This window comes from Sebastes fasciatus, chromosome 11, assembly GCF_043250625.1.
Source record: "Sebastes fasciatus isolate fSebFas1 chromosome 11, fSebFas1.pri, whole genome shotgun sequence".
NCBI classification, from domain to species: domain Eukaryota; kingdom Metazoa; phylum Chordata; class Actinopteri; order Perciformes; family Sebastidae; genus Sebastes; species Sebastes fasciatus.
The window spans coordinates 35,778,614-35,795,972 of NC_133805.1; positions in this window are offsets into that span (position 1 = coordinate 35,778,614).

The window sequence follows — 17,359 nt, forward strand, 5'->3', positions numbered from 1 at the left end:
ACTAGACTCAATGCGGTCCCTCAGACTGACCTCAGTACAGTCCCTCTGACTGGCCTCAATGCAGTCCCTTAAACTGGCCTCAATGCAGTCCCTCAGACTGGCCTCAATGCAGTCCCTCAGACTGGCCTCAATGCAGTCCCTCAGACTGGACTAAATGCGGTCCCTCAGACTGGCCTCAATGCAATCCCTCAGACTAGACTCAATGCGGTCCCTCAGACTGACCTCAGGACAGTCCCTCAGACTGGCCTCAGTACAGTCCCTCAGACTGGCCTAAATGCAGTCCCTCAAACTGGCCTCAATACAGTCCCTCAGACTGGCCTCAATGCAGTCCCTCTGACTGGCCTCAATGCAGTCCCTTAAACTGGCCTCAATGCAGTCCCTCAGACTGGTCTCAATGCAGTCCCTCAGACTGGCCTCAATGCGGTCCCTCAAACTGGCCTCAATGCGGCCCCTCAAACTGGCCTCAATGCAGTCCCTCAGACTGGTCTCAATGCCGTCCCTCAGACTGGCCTCAATGCAGTCCCTCAGACTGGCCTCAGTGCAGTCCCTCAGAATGGCCTCAATGCGGTCCCTCAGACAGGCCTCAATGCAGTCCCTCAGACTGGCCTCAGTACAGTCCCTCAGACTGGCCTCAGTACAGTGCCTCAGACTGGCCTCAGTACAGTCCCTCAAACTGGCCTCAATGCGGTCTCTCAGACTAGCCTTAATGCAGTCCCTCAGACTGGCCTCAGGACAGTCCCTCAGACTGGACTCAATGCAGTCCCTCAGACTGGACTCAATGCGGTCCATCAGACTGGCCTCAATGCGGTCCCTCAGACTGACCTCAGTACAGTCTCTCAGACTGGCCTCAATGCAGTCCCTCAGATTGGCCTCAATGCAGTCCCTCAGACTGACCTCAGTACAGTCCCTCAGACTGGCCTCAATGCAGTCCCTTAAACTGGCCTCAATGCAGTCCCTCAGACTAGTCTCAATACAGTCCCTCAGACTGGTCTCAATGCAGTCCCTCAGACTGGCCTCAATGCGGTCCCTCAAACTGGGCTCAATGCAGTCCCTCAGACTGGCCTCAATGCAGTCCCTCAGACTGGTCTCAATGCGGTCCCTCAGACAGGCCTCAATGCAGTCCCTCAAACTGGCCTCAATGCAGTCCCTCAGACTGGCCTCAATGCAGTCCCTCAGACTGGCCTCAATGCAGTCCCTCTGACTGGCCTCAATGCAGTCCCTTAAACTGGCCTCAAAGCAGTCCCTCAGACTGGTCTCAATGCAGTCCCTCAGACTAGACTCAATGCAGTCCCTCAGACTGGCCTCAGGACAGTCCCTCAGACTGGACTAAATGCGGTCCCTCAGACTGGCCTCAATGCAATCCCTCAGACTAGACTCAATGCGGTCCCTCAGACTGACCTCAGGACAGTCCCTCAGACTGGCCTCAGTACAGTCCCTCAGACTGGCCTCAATGCAGTCCCTCAAACTGGCCTCAATACAGTCCCTCAGACTGGTCTCAATGCCGTCCCTAAGACTGGCCTCAATGCAGTCCCTCAGACTGGCCTCAATGCAGTCCCTCAGACTGGCCTCAATGCAGTCCCTCTGACTGGCCTCAATGCAGTCCCTTAAACTGGCCTCAAAGTAGTCCCTCAGACTGGTCTCAATGCAGTCCCTCAGACTGTTCTCAATGCGGTCCCTCAAACTGGCCTCAATGCGGCCCCTCAAACTGGCCTCAATGCAGTCCCTCAGACTGGTCTCAATGGCGTCCCTCAGACTGGCCTCAATGCAGTCCCTCAGAATGGCCTCAATGCGGTCCCTCAGACAGGCCTCAATGCGGTCCCTCAGACTGACCTCAGTACAGTCTCTCAGACTGGCCTCAATGCAGTCCCTCAGATTGGCCTCAATGCAGTCCTTCAGACTGACCTCAGTACAGTCCCTCAGACTGGCCTCAATGCAGTCCCTTAAACTGGCCTCAATGCAGTCCCTCAGACTAGTCTCAATACAGTCCCTCAGACTGGTCTCAATGCAGTCCCTCAGACTGGCCTCAATGCGGTCCCTCAAACTGGGCTCAATGCAGTCCCTCAGACTGGCCTCAATGCAGTCCCTCAGACTGGTCTCAATGCGGTCCCTCAGACAGGCCTCAATGCAGTCCCTCAAACTGGCCTCAATGCAGTCCCTCAGACTGGCCTCAGGACAGTCCCTCAGACTGGACTAAATGCGGTCCCGCAGACTGGCCTCAATGCAGTCGCTCAGACTAGACTCAATGCGGTCCCTCAGACTGACCTCAGTACAGTCCCTCAGACTGGCCTCAATGCAGTCCCTCAAACTGGCCTCAATGCAGTCCCTCAGACTGGCCTCAATCCGGTCCCTCAAACTGGCCTCAATGCAGTCTCTCAGACTGGCGTCAATGCAGTCCCTCAGACTGGCCTCAGGACAGTCCCTCAGACTGGACTAAATGCGGTCCCTCAGACTGGCCTCAATGCAGTCCCTCAGACTAGACTCAATGCGGTCCCTCAGACTGACCTCAGTACAGTCCCTCTGACTGGCCTCAATGCAGTCCCTTAAACTGGCCTCAATGCAGTCCCTCAGACTGGCCTCAATGCAGTCCCTCAGACTGGCCTCGATGCGGGCCCTCAGACTGGCCTCAATGCAGTCCCTCAGACTGGCCTCAGGACAGTCCCTCAGACTGGACTAAATGCGGTCCCTCAGACTGGCCTCAATGCAATCCCTCAGACTAGACTCAATGCGGTCCCTCAGACTGACCTCAGGACAGTCCCTCAGACTGGCCTCAGTACAGTCCCTCAGACTGGCCTCAATGCAGTCCCTCAAACTGGCCTCAATGCAGTCCCTCAGACTGGCCTCAATGCAGTCCCTCTGACTGGCCTCAATGCAGTCCCTTAAACTGGCCTCAAAGCAGTCCCTCAGACTGGTCTCAATGCAGTCCCTCAGACTGGCCTCAATGCGGTCCCTCAAACTGGCCTCAATGCGGCCCCTCAAACTGGCCTCAATGCAGTCCCTCAGACAGGCCTCAATGCGGTCCCTCAGACTGACCTCAGTACAGTCTCTCAGACTGGCCTCAATGCAGTCCCTCAGATTGGCCTCAATGCAGTCCTTCAGACTGACCTCAGTACAGTCCCTCAGACTGGCCTCAATGCAGTCCCTTAAACTGGCCTCAATGCAGTCCCTCAGACTAGTCTCAATACAGTCCCTCAGACTGGTCTCAATGCAGTCCCTCAGACTGGCCTCAATGCGGTCCCTCAAACTGGGCTCAATGCAGTCCCTCAGACTGGCCTCAATGCAGTCCCTCAGACTGGTCTCAATGCGGTCCCTCAGACAGGCCTCAATGCAGTCCCTCAAACTGGCCTCAATGCAGTCCCTCAGACTGGCCTCAGGACAGTCCCTCAGACTGGACTAAATGCGGTCCCTCAGACTGGCCTTAATGCAGTCGCTCAGACTAGACTCAATGCGGTCCCTCAGACTGACCTCAGTACAGTCCCTCAGACTGGCCTCAATGCAGTCCCTCAAACTGGCCTCAATGCAGTCCCTCAGACTGGCCTCAATCCGGTCCCTCAAACTGGCCTCAATGCAGTCTCTCAGACTGGCGTCAATGCAGTCCCTCAGACTGGCCTCAGGACAGTCCCTCAGACTGGACTAAATGCGGTCCCTCAGACTGGCCTCAATGCAGTCCCTCAGACTAGACTCAATGCGGTCCCTCAGACTGACCTCAGTACAGTCCCTCTGACTGGCCTCAATGCAGTCCCTTAAACTGGCCTCAATGCAGTCCCTCAGACTGGCCTCAATGCAGTCCCTCAGACTGGCCTCGATGCGGTCCCTCAGACTGGCCTCAATGCAGTCCCTCAGACTGGCCTCAGGACAGTCCCTCAGACTGGACTAAATGCGGTCCCTCAGACTGGCCTCAATGCAATCCCTCAGACTAGACTCAATGCGGTCCCTCAGACTGACCTCAGGACAGTCCCTCAGACTGGCCTCAGTACAGTCCCTCAGACTGGCCTCAATGCAGTCCCTTAAACTGGCCTCAATGCAGTCCCTCAGACTGGTCTCAATGCAGTCCCTCAGACTGGCCTCAATGCGGTCCCTCAAACTGGCCTCAATGCGGCCCCTCAAACTGGCCTCAATGCAGTCCCTCAGACTGGTCTCAATGCCGTCCCTCAGACTGGCCTCAATGCAGTCCCTCAGAATGGCCTCAATGCAGTCCCTTAAACTGGCCTCAATGCAGTCCCTCAGACTGGTCTCAATGCAGTCCCTCAGACTGGCCTCAATGCGGTCTCTCAAACTGGCCTCAATGCGGCCCCTCAAACTGGCCTCAATGCAGTCCCTCAGACTGGTCTCAATGCCGTCCCTCAGACTGGCCTCAATGCAGTCCCTCAGAATGGCCTCAATGCGGTCCCTCAGACAGGCCTCAATGCGGTCCCTCAGACTGACCTCAGTACAGTCTCTCAGACTGGCCTCAATGCAGTCCCTCAGATTGGCCTCAATGCAGTCCCTTAAACTGGCCTCAATGCAGTCCCTCAGACTAGTCTCAATACAGTCCCTCAGACTGGTCTCAATGCAGTCCCTCAGACTGGCCTCAATGCAATCCCTCAGACTAGACTCAATGCGGTCCCTCAGACTGACCTCAGGACAGTCCCTCAGACTGGCCTCAGTACAGTCCCTCAGACTGGCCTCAATGCAGTCCCTCAAACTGGCCTCAATGCAGTCCCTCAGACTGGCCTCAATGCAGTCCCTCAGACTGGTCTCAATGCGGTCCCTCAGACAGGCCTCAATGCAGTCCCTCAAACTGGCCTCAATGCAGTCCCTCAGACTGGCCTCAATGCAGTCCCTCAGACTGGCCTCAATGCAGTCCCTCTGACTGGCCTCAATGCAGTCCCTTAAACTGGCCTCAAAGCAGTCCCTCAGACTGGTCTCAATGCAGTCCCTCAGACTAGACTCAATGCAGTCCCTCAGACTGGCCTCAGGACAGTCCCTCAGACTGGACTAAATGCGGTCCCTCAGACTGGCCTCAATGCAATCCCTCAGACTAGACTCAATGCGGTCCCTCAGACTGACCTCAGGACAGTCCCTCAGACTGGCCTCAGTACAGTCCCTCAGACTGGCCTCAATGCAGTCCCTCAAACTGGCCTCAATACAGTCCCTCAGACTGGTCTCAATGCCGTCCCTAAGACTGGCCTCAATGCAGTCCCTCAGACTGGCCTCAATGCAGTCCCTCAGACTGGCCTCAATGCAGTCCCTCTGACTGGCCTCAATGCAGTCCCTTAAACTGGCCTCAAAGTAGTCCCTCAGACTGGTCTCAATGCAGTCCCTCAGACTGTTCTCAATGCGGTCCCTCAAACTGGCCTCAATGCGGCCCCTCAAACTGGCCTCAATGCAGTCCCTCAGACTGGTCTCAATGGCGTCCCTCAGACTGGCCTCAATGCAGTCCCTCAGAATGGCCTCAATGCGGTCCCTCAGACAGGCCTCAATGCGGTCCCTCAGACTGACCTCAGTACAGTCTCTCAGACTGGCCTCAATGCAGTCCCTCAGATTGGCCTCAATGCAGTCCTTCAGACTGACCTCAGTACAGTCCCTCAGACTGGCCTCAATGCAGTCCCTTAAACTGGCCTCAATGCAGTCCCTCAGACTAGTCTCAATACAGTCCCTCAGACTGGTCTCAATGCAGTCCCTCAGACTGGCCTCAATGCGGTCCCTCAAACTGGGCTCAATGCAGTCCCTCAGACTGGCCTCAATGCAGTCCCTCAGACTGGTCTCAATGCGGTCCCTCAGACAGGCCTCAATGCAGTCCCTCAAACTGGCCTCAATGCAGTCCCTCAGACTGGCCTCAGGACAGTCCCTCAGACTGGACTAAATGCGGTCCCGCAGACTGGCCTCAATGCAGTCGCTCAGACTAGACTCAATGCGGTCCCTCAGACTGACCTCAGTACAGTCCCTCAGACTGGCCTCAATGCAGTCCCTCAAACTGGCCTCAATGCAGTCCCTCAGACTGGCCTCAATCCGGTCCCTCAAACTGGCCTCAATGCAGTCTCTCAGACTGGCGTCAATGCAGTCCCTCAGACTGGCCTCAGGACAGTCCCTCAGACTGGACTAAATGCGGTCCCTCAGACTGGCCTCAATGCAGTCCCTCAGACTAGACTCAATGCGGTCCCTCAGACTGACCTCAGTACAGTCCCTCTGACTGGCCTCAATGCAGTCCCTTAAACTGGCCTCAATGCAGTCCCTCAGACTGGCCTCAATGCAGTCCCTCAGACTGGCCTCGATGCGGGCCCTCAGACTGGCCTCAATGCAGTCCCTCAGACTGGCCTCAGGACAGTCCCTCAGACTGGACTAAATGCGGTCCCTCAGACTGGCCTCAATGCAATCCCTCAGACTAGACTCAATGCGGTCCCTCAGACTGACCTCAGGACAGTCCCTCAGACTGGCCTCAGTACAGTCCCTCAGACTGGCCTCAATGCAGTCCCTCAAACTGGCCTCAATGCAGTCCCTCAGACTGGCCTCAATGCAGTCCCTCTGACTGGCCTCAATGCAGTCCCTTAAACTGGCCTCAAAGCAGTCCCTCAGACTGGTCTCAATGCAGTCCCTCAGACTGGCCTCAATGCGGTCCCTCAAACTGGCCTCAATGCGGCCCCTCAAACTGGCCTCAATGCAGTCCCTCAGACAGGCCTCAATGCGGTCCCTCAGACTGACCTCAGTACAGTCTCTCAGACTGGCCTCAATGCAGTCCCTCAGATTGGCCTCAATGCAGTCCTTCAGACTGACCTCAGTACAGTCCCTCAGACTGGCCTCAATGCAGTCCCTTAAACTGGCCTCAATGCAGTCCCTCAGACTAGTCTCAATACAGTCCCTCAGACTGGTCTCAATGCAGTCCCTCAGACTGGCCTCAATGCGGTCCCTCAAACTGGGCTCAATGCAGTCCCTCAGACTGGCCTCAATGCAGTCCCTCAGACTGGTCTCAATGCGGTCCCTCAGACAGGCCTCAATGCAGTCCCTCAAACTGGCCTCAATGCAGTCCCTCAGACTGGCCTCAGGACAGTCCCTCAGACTGGACTAAATGCGGTCCCTCAGACTGGCCTTAATGCAGTCGCTCAGACTAGACTCAATGCGGTCCCTCAGACTGACCTCAGTACAGTCCCTCAGACTGGCCTCAATGCAGTCCCTCAAACTGGCCTCAATGCAGTCCCTCAGACTGGCCTCAATCCGGTCCCTCAAACTGGCCTCAATGCAGTCTCTCAGACTGGCGTCAATGCAGTCCCTCAGACTGGCCTCAGGACAGTCCCTCAGACTGGACTAAATGCGGTCCCTCAGACTGGCCTCAATGCAGTCCCTCAGACTAGACTCAATGCGGTCCCTCAGACTGACCTCAGTACAGTCCCTCTGACTGGCCTCAATGCAGTCCCTTAAACTGGCCTCAATGCAGTCCCTCAGACTGGCCTCAATGCAGTCCCTCAGACTGGCCTCGATGCGGTCCCTCAGACTGGCCTCAATGCAGTCCCTCAGACTGGCCTCAGGACAGTCCCTCAGACTGGACTAAATGCGGTCCCTCAGACTGGCCTCAATGCAATCCCTCAGACTAGACTCAATGCGGTCCCTCAGACTGACCTCAGGACAGTCCCTCAGACTGGCCTCAGTACAGTCCCTCAGACTGGCCTCAATGCAGTCCCTTAAACTGGCCTCAATGCAGTCCCTCAGACTGGTCTCAATGCAGTCCCTCAGACTGGCCTCAATGCGGTCCCTCAAACTGGCCTCAATGCGGCCCCTCAAACTGGCCTCAATGCAGTCCCTCAGACTGGTCTCAATGCCGTCCCTCAGACTGGCCTCAATGCAGTCCCTCAGAATGGCCTCAATGCAGTCCCTTAAACTGGCCTCAATGCAGTCCCTCAGACTGGTCTCAATGCAGTCCCTCAGACTGGCCTCAATGCGGTCTCTCAAACTGGCCTCAATGCGGCCCCTCAAACTGGCCTCAATGCAGTCCCTCAGACTGGTCTCAATGCCGTCCCTCAGACTGGCCTCAATGCAGTCCCTCAGAATGGCCTCAATGCGGTCCCTCAGACAGGCCTCAATGCGGTCCCTCAGACTGACCTCAGTACAGTCTCTCAGACTGGCCTCAATGCAGTCCCTCAGATTGGCCTCAATGCAGTCCCTTAAACTGGCCTCAATGCAGTCCCTCAGACTAGTCTCAATACAGTCCCTCAGACTGGTCTCAATGCAGTCCCTCAGACTGGCCTCAATGCAATCCCTCAGACTAGACTCAATGCGGTCCCTCAGACTGACCTCAGGACAGTCCCTCAGACTGGCCTCAGTACAGTCCCTCAGACTGGCCTCAATGCAGTCCCTCAAACTGGCCTCAATGCAGTCCCTCAGACTGGCCTCAATGCAGTCCCTCAGACTGGTCTCAATGCGGTCCCTCAGACAGGCCTCAATGCAGTCCCTCAAACTGGCCTCAATGCGGTCCCTCAGACTGGCCTCAATGCAGTCGCTCAGACTAGACTCAATGCGGTCCCTCAGACTGACCTCAGTACAGTCCCTCAGACTGGCCTCTATGCAGTCCCTCAAACTGGCCTCAATGCAGTCTCTCAGACTGGCGTCAATGCAGTCCCTCAGACTGGCCTCAGGACAGTCCCTCAGACTGGCCTCAATGCGGTCCCTCAAACTGGCCTCAATGCGGCCCCTCAAACTGGCCTCAATGCAGTCCCTCAGACTGGTCTCAATGCCATCCCTCAGACTGGCCTCAATGCAGTCCCTCAGAATGGCCTCAATGCGGTCCCTCAGACAGGCCTCAAAGCAGTCCCTCAGACTGGCCTCAATGCAGTCCCTCAGACTGGTCTCAATGCGGTCCCTCAGACTGACCTCAGTACAGTCCCTCAGACTGGCCTCAATGCGGTCCCTCAGACTGGCCTCAATGCAGTCCCTCAGACTAGACTCAATGCGGTCCCTCAGACTGACCTCAGTACAATCCCTCTGACTGGCCTCAATGCAGTCCCTTAAACTGGCCTCAATGCAGTACCTCAGACTGGCCTCAATGCAGTCCCTCAGACTGGCCTCGATGCGGTCCCTCAGACTGGCCTCAATGCAGTCCCTCAGACTGGCCTCAGGATAGTCCCTCAGACTGGACTAAATGCGGTCCCTCAGACTGGCCTCAATGCAATCCCTCAGACTAGACTCAATGCGGTCCCTCAGACTGACCTCAGGACAGTCCCTCAGACTGGCCTCAGTACAGTCCCTCAGACTGGCCTCAATGCAGTCCCTCAAACTGGCCTCAATGCAGTCCCTCAGACTGGCCTCAATGCGGTCCCTCAAACTGGCCTCAATGCAGTCCCTCAGACTGGCCTCAATGCGGTCCCTCAAACTGGCTTCAATGCAGTCCCTCAGACTGGCCTCAATGCAGTCCCTCAGAATGGCCTCAATGCATTCCCTCAGAATGGCCTCAATGCGGTCCCTCAGACAGGCCTCAAAGCAGTCCCTCAGACTGGCCTCAGTACAGTCCCTCAAACTGGCCTCAGTACAGTCCCTCAAACTGGCCTCAATGAGGTCTCTCAGACTGGCCTCAATGCAGTTCCTCAGACTGGCCTCAATGCAGTCCCTCAGACTGGCCTCAATGCGGTCTCTCAAACTGGCCTCAATGCAGTCCCTCAGACTGGCCTCAATGCAGTCCCTCAGACTGGCCTCAGTGCAGTCCCTCAGAATGGCCTCAATGCGGTCCCTCAGACAGGCCTCAATGCAGTCCCTCAGACTGGCCTCAGTACAGTCCCTCAGACTGGCCTCAGTACAGTCCCTCAAACTGGCCTCAATGCGGTCTCTCAGACTAGCCTCAATGCAGTCCCTCAGACTGGCCTCAGGACAGTCCCTCAGACTGGACTCAATGCAGTCCCTCAGACTGGACTCAATGCGGTCCATTAGACTGGCCTCAATGCGGTCCCTCAGACTGACCTCAGTACAGTCTCTCAGACTGGCCTCAATGCAGTCCCTCAGATTGGCCTCAATGCAGTCCCTCAGACTGACCTCAGTACAGTCCCTCAGACTGGCCTCAATGCAGTCCCTTAAACTGGCCTCAATGCAGTCCCTCAGACTAGTCTCAATACAGTCCCTCAGACTGGTCTCAATGCAGTCCCTCAGACAGGCCTCAATGCAGTCCCTCAAACTGGCCTCAATGCAGTCCCTCAGACTGGCCTCAGGACAGTCCCTCAGACTGGACTAAACGCGGTCCCTCAGACTGGTCTCAATGCCGTCCCTCAAACTGGCCTCAATGCAGTCCCTCAGACTGGCCTCAATGCAGTCCCTCTGACTGGCCTCAATGCAGTCCCTCAAACTGGCCTCAATGCAGTCCCTCAGACTGGCCTCAATGCAGTCCCTCTGACTGGCCTCAATGCAGTCCCTTAAACTGGCCTCAATTCAGTCCCTCAGACTGGTCTCAATGCAGTCCCTCAGACTGGCCTCAATGCAATCCCTCAAACTGGCCTCAATGCGGCCCCTCAAACTGGCCTCAATGCAGTCCCTCAGACTGGTCTCAATGCCGTCCCTCAGACTGGCCTCAATGCAGTCCCTCAGAATGGCCTCAATGCGGTCCCTCAGACAGGCCTCAAAGCAGTCCCTCAGACTGGCCTCAGTACAGTCCCTCAGACTGGCCTCAATGCAGTCCCTCAGACTGGCCTAAATGCAGTCCCTCAGACTGGCCTCGATGCGGTCTCTCAGACTGGCGTCAATGCAGTCCCTCAGACTGGCCTCAGGACAGTCCCTCAGACTGGACTAAATGCGGTCCCTCAGACTGGCCTCAATGCAGTCCCTCAGACTAGACTCAATGCGGTCCCTCAGACAGGCCTCAAAGCAGTCCCTCAGACTGGCCTCAGTACAGTCCCTCATACTGGCCTCAGTACAGTTCCTCAAACTGGCCTCAATGCGGTCTCTCAGACTGGCCTCAATGCAGTCCCTCAGAATGGCCTCAATGCAGTCCCTCAGAATGGCCTCAATGCGGTCCCTCAGACAGGCCTCAAAGCAGTCCCTCAGACTGGCCTCAGTACAGTCCCTCAAACTGGCCTCAGTACAGTCCCTCAAACTGGCCTCAATGAGGTCTCTCAGACTGGCCTCAATGCAGTCCCTCAGACTGGCCTCAATGCAGTCCCTCAGACTGGCCTCAATGCGGTCTCTCAAACTGGCCTCAATGCAGTCCCTCAGACTGGCGTCAATGCAGTCCCTCAGACTGGCCTCAGGACAGTCCCTCAGACTGGACTAAATGCGGTCCCTCAGACTGGCCTCAATGCAGTCCCTCAGACTAGACTCAATGCGGTCCCTCAGACTGACCTCAGTACAGTCTCTCTGACTGGCCTCAATGCAGTCCCTTAAACTGGCCTCAATGCAGTCCCTCAGACTGGCCTCGATGCGGTCCCTCAGACTGGCCTCAATGCAGTCCCTCAGACTGGCCTCAGGACAGTCCCTCAGACTGGACTAAATGCGGTCCCTCAGACTGGCCTCAATGCAATCCCTCAGACTAGACTCAATGCGGTCCCTCAGACTGACCTCAGGACAGTCCCTCAGACTGGCCTCAGTACAGTCCCTCAGACTGGCCTCAATGCAGTCCCTCAAACTGGCCTCAATGCAGTCCCTCAGACTGGCCTCAATGCAGTCCCTCTGACTGGCCTCAATGCAGTCCCTTAAACTGGCCTCAATTCAGTCCCTCAGACTGGTCTCAATGCAGTCCCTCAGACTGGCCTCAATGCAATCCCTCAAACTGGCCTCAATGCGGCCCCTCAAACTGGCCTCAATGCGGTCCCTCAGACTGGTCTCAATGCCGTCCCTCAGACTGGCCTCAATGCAGTCCCTCAGAATGACCTCAATGCGGTCCCTCAGACAGGCCTCAAAGCAGTCCCTCAGACTGGCCTCAGTACAGTCCCTCAGACTGGCCTCAATGCAGTCCCTCAGACTGGCCTAAATGCAGTCCCTCAGACTGGCCTCGATGCGGTCTCTCAGACTGGCGTCAATGCAGTCCCTCAGACTGGCCTCAGGACAGTCCCTCAGACTGGACTAAATGCGGTCCCTCAGACTGGCCTCAATGCAGTCCCTCAGACTAGACTCAATGCGGTCCCTCAGACAGGCCTCAAAGCAGTCCCTCAGACTGGCCTCAGTACAGTCCCTCAAACTGGCCTCAATGCGGTCTCTCAGACTGGCCTCAATGCAGTCCCTCAGAATGGCCTCAATGCAGTCCCTCAGAATGGCCTCAATGCGGTCCCTCAGACAGGCCTCAAAGCAGTCCCTCAGACTGGCCTCAGTACAGTCCCTCAAACTGGCCTCAGTACAGTCCCTCAAACTGGCCTCAATGAGGTCTCTCAGACTGGCCTCAATGCAGTTCCTCAGACTGGCCTCAATGCAGTCCCTCAGACTGGCCTCAATGCGGTCTCTCAAACTGGCCTCAATGCAGTCCCTCAGACTGGCCTCAATGCAGTCCCTCAGACTGGCCTCAGTGCAGTCCCTCAGAATGGCCTCAATGCGGTCCCTCAGACAGGCCTCAATGCAGTCCCTCAGACTGGCCTCAGTACAGTCCCTCAGACTGGCCTCAGTACAGTCCCTCAAACTGGCCTCAATGCGGTCTCTCAGACTAGCCTCAATGCAGTCCCTCAGACTGGCCTCAGGACAGTCCCTCAGACTGGACTCAATGCAGTCCCTCAGACTGGACTCAATGCGGTCCATTAGACTGGCCTCAATGCGGTCCCTCAGACTGACCTCAGTACAGTCTCTCAGACTGGCCTCAATGCAGTCCCTCAGATTGGCCTCAATGCAGTCCCTCAGACTGACCTCAGTACAGTCCCTCAGACTGGCCTCAATGCGGTCCATTAGACTGGCCTCAATGCGGTCCCTCAGACTGACCTCAGTACAGTCTCTCAGACTGGACTAAATGCGGTCCCGCAGACTGGCCTCAATGCAGTCGCTCAGACTAGACTCAATGCGGTCCCTCAGACTGGTCTCAATGCCGTCCCTCAAACTGGCCTCAATGCAGTCCCTCAGACTGGCCTCAATGCAGTCCCTCTGACTGGCCTCAATGCAGTCCCTCAAACTGGCCTCAATGCAGTCCCTCAGACTGGCCTCAATGCAGTCCCTCTGACTGGCCTCAATGCAGTCCCTTAAACTGGCCTCAATTCAGTCCCTCAGACTGGTCTCAATGCAGTCCCTCAGACTGGCCTCAATGCAATCCCTCAAACTGGCCTCAATGCGGCCCCTCAAACTGGCCTCAATGCAGTCCCTCAGACTGGTCTCAATGCCGTCCCTCAGACTGGCCTCAATGCAGTCCCTCAGAATGGCCTCAATGCGGTCCCTCAGACAGGCCTCAAAGCAGTCCCTCAGACTGGCCTCAGTACAGTCCCTCAGACTGGCCTCAATGCAGTCCCTCAGACTGGCCTAAATGCAGTCCCTCAGACTGGCCTCGATGCGGTCTCTCAGACTGGCGTCAATGCAGTCCCTCAGACTGGCCTCAGGACAGTCCCTCAGACTGGACTAAATGCGGTCCCTCAGACTGGCCTCAATGCAGTCCCTCAGACTAGACTCAATGCGGTCCCTCAGACAGGCCTCAAAGCAGTCCCTCAGACTGGCCTCAGTACAGTCCCTCATACTGGCCTCACTACAGTTCCTCAAACTGGCCTCAATGCGGTCTCTCAGACTGGCCTCAATGCAGTCCCTCAGAATGGCCTCAATGCAGTCCCTCAGAATGGCCTCAATGCGGTCCCTCAGACAGGCCTCAAAGCAGTCCCTCAGACTGGCCTCAGTACAGTCCCTCAAACTGGCCTCAGTACAGTCCCTCAAACTGGCCTCAATGAGGTCTCTCAGACTGGCCTCAATGCAGTCCCTCAGACTGGCCTCAATGCAGTCCCTCAGACTGGCCTCAATGCGGTCTCTCAAACTGGCCTCAATGCAGTCCCTCAGACTGGCCTCAATGCAGTCCCTCAGACTGGCCTCAGTGCAGTCCCTCAGAATGGCCTCAATGCGGTCCCTCAGACAGGCCTCAATGCAGTCCCTCAGACTGGCCTCAGTACAGTCCCTCAGACTGGCCTCAGTACAATCCCTCAAACTGGCCTCAATGCGGTCTCTCAGACTAGCCTCAATGCAGTCCCTCAGACTGGCCTCAGGACAGTCCCTCAGACTGGACTCAATGCAGTCCCTCAGACTGGACTCAATGCGGTCCATTAGACTGGCCTCAATGCGGTCCCTCAGACTGACCTCAGTACAGTCTCTCAGACTGGCCTCAATGCAGTCCCTCAGATTGGCCTCAATGCAGTCCCTCAGACTGACCTCAGTACAGTCCCTCAGACTGGCCTCAATGCAGTCCCTTAAACTGGCCTCAATGCAGTCCCTCAGACTAGTCTCAATACAGTCCCTCAGACTGGCCTCAATCCGGTCCCTCAAACTGGCCTCAATGCAGTCCCTCAGACTGGCCTCAATCCGGTCCCTCAAACTGGCCTCAATGCAGTCTCTCAGACTGGCGTCAATGCAGTCCCTCAGACTGGCCTCAGGACAGTCCCTCAGACTGGACTAAATGCGGTCCCTCAGACTGGCCTCAATGCAGTCCCTCAGACTAGACTCAATACGGTCCCTCAGACTGACCTCAGTACAGTCTCTCTGACTGGCCTCAATGCAGTCCCTTAAACTGGCCTCAATGCAGTCCCTCAGACTGGCCTCAATGCAGTCCCTCAGACTGGCCTCGATGCGGTCCCTCAGACTGGCCTCAATGCAGTCCCTCAGACTGGCCTCAGGACAGTCCCTCAGACTGGACTAAATGCGGTCCCTCAGACTGGCCTCAATGCAATCCCTCAGACTAGACTCAATGCGGTCCCTCAGACTGACCTCAGGACAGTCCCTCAGACTGGCCTCAGTACAGTCCCTCAGACTGGCCTCAATGCAGTCCCTCAAACTGGCCTCAATGCAGTCCCTCAGACTGGCCTCAATGCAGTCCCTCTGACTGGCCTCAATGCAGTCCCTTAAACTGGCCTCAATTCAGTCCCTCAGACTGGTCTCAATGCAGTCCCTCAGACTGGCCTCAATGCAATCCCTCAAACTGGCCTCAATGCGGCCCCTCAAACTGGCCTCAATGCAGTCCCTCAGACTGGTCTCAATGCCGTCCCTCAGACTGGCCTCAATGCAGTCCCTCAGAATGGCCTCAATGCGGTCCCTCAGACAGGCCTCAAAGCAGTCCCTCAGACTGGCCTCAGTACAGTCCCTCAGACTGGCCTCAATGCAGTCCCTCAGACTGGCCTAAATGCAGTCCCTCAGACTGGCCTCGATGCGGTCTCTCAGACTGGCGTCAATGCAGTCCCTCAGACTGGCCTCAGGACAGTCCCTCAGACTGGACTAAATGCGGTCCCTCAGACTGGCCTCAATGCAGTCCCTCAGACTAGACTCAATGCGGTCCCTCAGACAGGCCTCAAAGCAGTCCCTCAGACTGGCCTCAGTACAGTCCCTCATACTGGCCTCAGTACAGTCCCTCAAACTGGCCTCAATGCGGTCTCTCAGACTGGCCTCAATGCAGTCCCTCAGAATGGCCTCAATGCAGTCCCTCAGAATGGCCTCAATGCGGTCCCTCAGACAGGCCTCAAAGCAGTCCCTCAGACTGGCCTCAGTACAGTCCCTCAAACTGGCCTCAGTACAGTCCCTCAAACTGGCCTCAAAGAGGTCTCTCAGACTGGCCTCAATGCAGTCCCTCAGACTGGCCTCAATGCAGTCCCTCAGACTGGCCTCAATGCGGTCTCTCAAACTGGCCTCAATGCAGTCCCTCAGACTGGCCTCAATGCAGTCCCTCAGACTGGCCTCAGTGCAGTCCCTCAGAATGGCCTCAATGCGGTCCCTCAGACAGGCCTCAATGCAGTCCCTCAGACTGGCCTCAGTACAGTCCCTCAGACTGGCCTCAGTACAGTCCCTCAAACTGGCCTCAATGCGGTCTCTCAGACTAGCCTCAATGCAGTCCCTCAGACTGGCCTCAGGACAGTCCCTCAGACTGGACTCAATGCGGTCCATTAGACTGGCCTCAATGCGGTCCCTCAGACTGACCTCAGTACAGTCTCTCAGACTGGCCTCAATGCAGTCCCTCAGATTGGCCTCAATGCAGTCCCTCAGACTGACCTCAGTACAGTCCCTCAGACTGGCCTCAATGCAGTCCCTTAAACTGGCCTCAATGCAGTCCCTCAGACTAGTCTCAATACAGTCCCTCAGACTGGTCTCAATGCAGTCCCTCAGACTGGCCTCAATGCGGTCCCTCAAACTGGGCTCAATGCAGTCCCTCAGACTGGCCTCAATGCAGTCCCTCAGACTGGTCTCAATGCAGTCCCTCAGACAGGCCTCAATGCAGTCCCTCAAACTGGCCTCAATGCAGTCCCTCAGACTGGCCTCAGGACAGTCCCTCAGACTGGACTAAATGCGGTCCCTCAGACTGGCCTCAATGCAATCGCTCAGACTAGACTCAATGCGGTCCCTCAGACTGACCTCAGTACAGTCCCTCAGACTGGCCTCAATGCAGTCCCTCAAACTTGCCTCAATGCAGTCCCTCAGACTGGCCTCAATGCGGTCCCTCAAACTGGCCTCAATGCAGTCTCTCAGACTGGCGTCAATGCAGTCCCTCAGACTGGCCTCAGGACAGTCCCTCAGACTGGACTAAATGCGGTCCCTCAGACTGGCCTCAATGCAGTCCCTCAGACTAGACTCAATGCGGTCCCTCAGACTGACCTCAGTACAGTCCATCTGACTGGCCTCAATGCAGTCCCTTAAACTGGCCTCAATGCAGTCCCTCAGACTGGTCTCAATGCAGTCCCTCAGACTGGCCTCAATGCGGTCCCTCAAACTGGCCTCAATGCGGCCCCTCAAACTGGCCTCAATGCAGTCCCTCAAACTGGTCTCAATGCCGTCCCTCAGACTGGCCTCAATGCAGTCCCTCAGAATGGCCTCAATGCGGTCCCTCAGACAGGCCTCAAAGCAGTCCCTCAGACTGGCCTCAGTACAGTCCCTCAGACTGGCCTCAATGCAGTCCCTTAAACTGGCCTCAATGCAGGCCCTCAGACTAGTCTCAATACAGTCCCTCAGACTGGCCTCAGTACAGTCCCTCAGACTGGCCTCAATGCAGTCCCTTAAACTGGCCTCAATGCAGTCCCTCAGACTAGTCTCAATACAGTCCCTCAGACTGGTCTCAATGCAGTCCCTCAGACTGGCCTCAATGCGGTCCCTCAAACTGGGCTCAATGCAGTCCCTCAGACTGGCCTCAATGCAGTCCCTCAGACTGGTCTCAATGCGGTCCCTCAGACAGGCCTCAATGCAGTCCCTCAAACTGGCCTCAATGCGGTCCCTCAGACTGGCCTCAATGCAGTCGCTCAGACTAGACTCAATGCGGTCCCTCAGACTGACC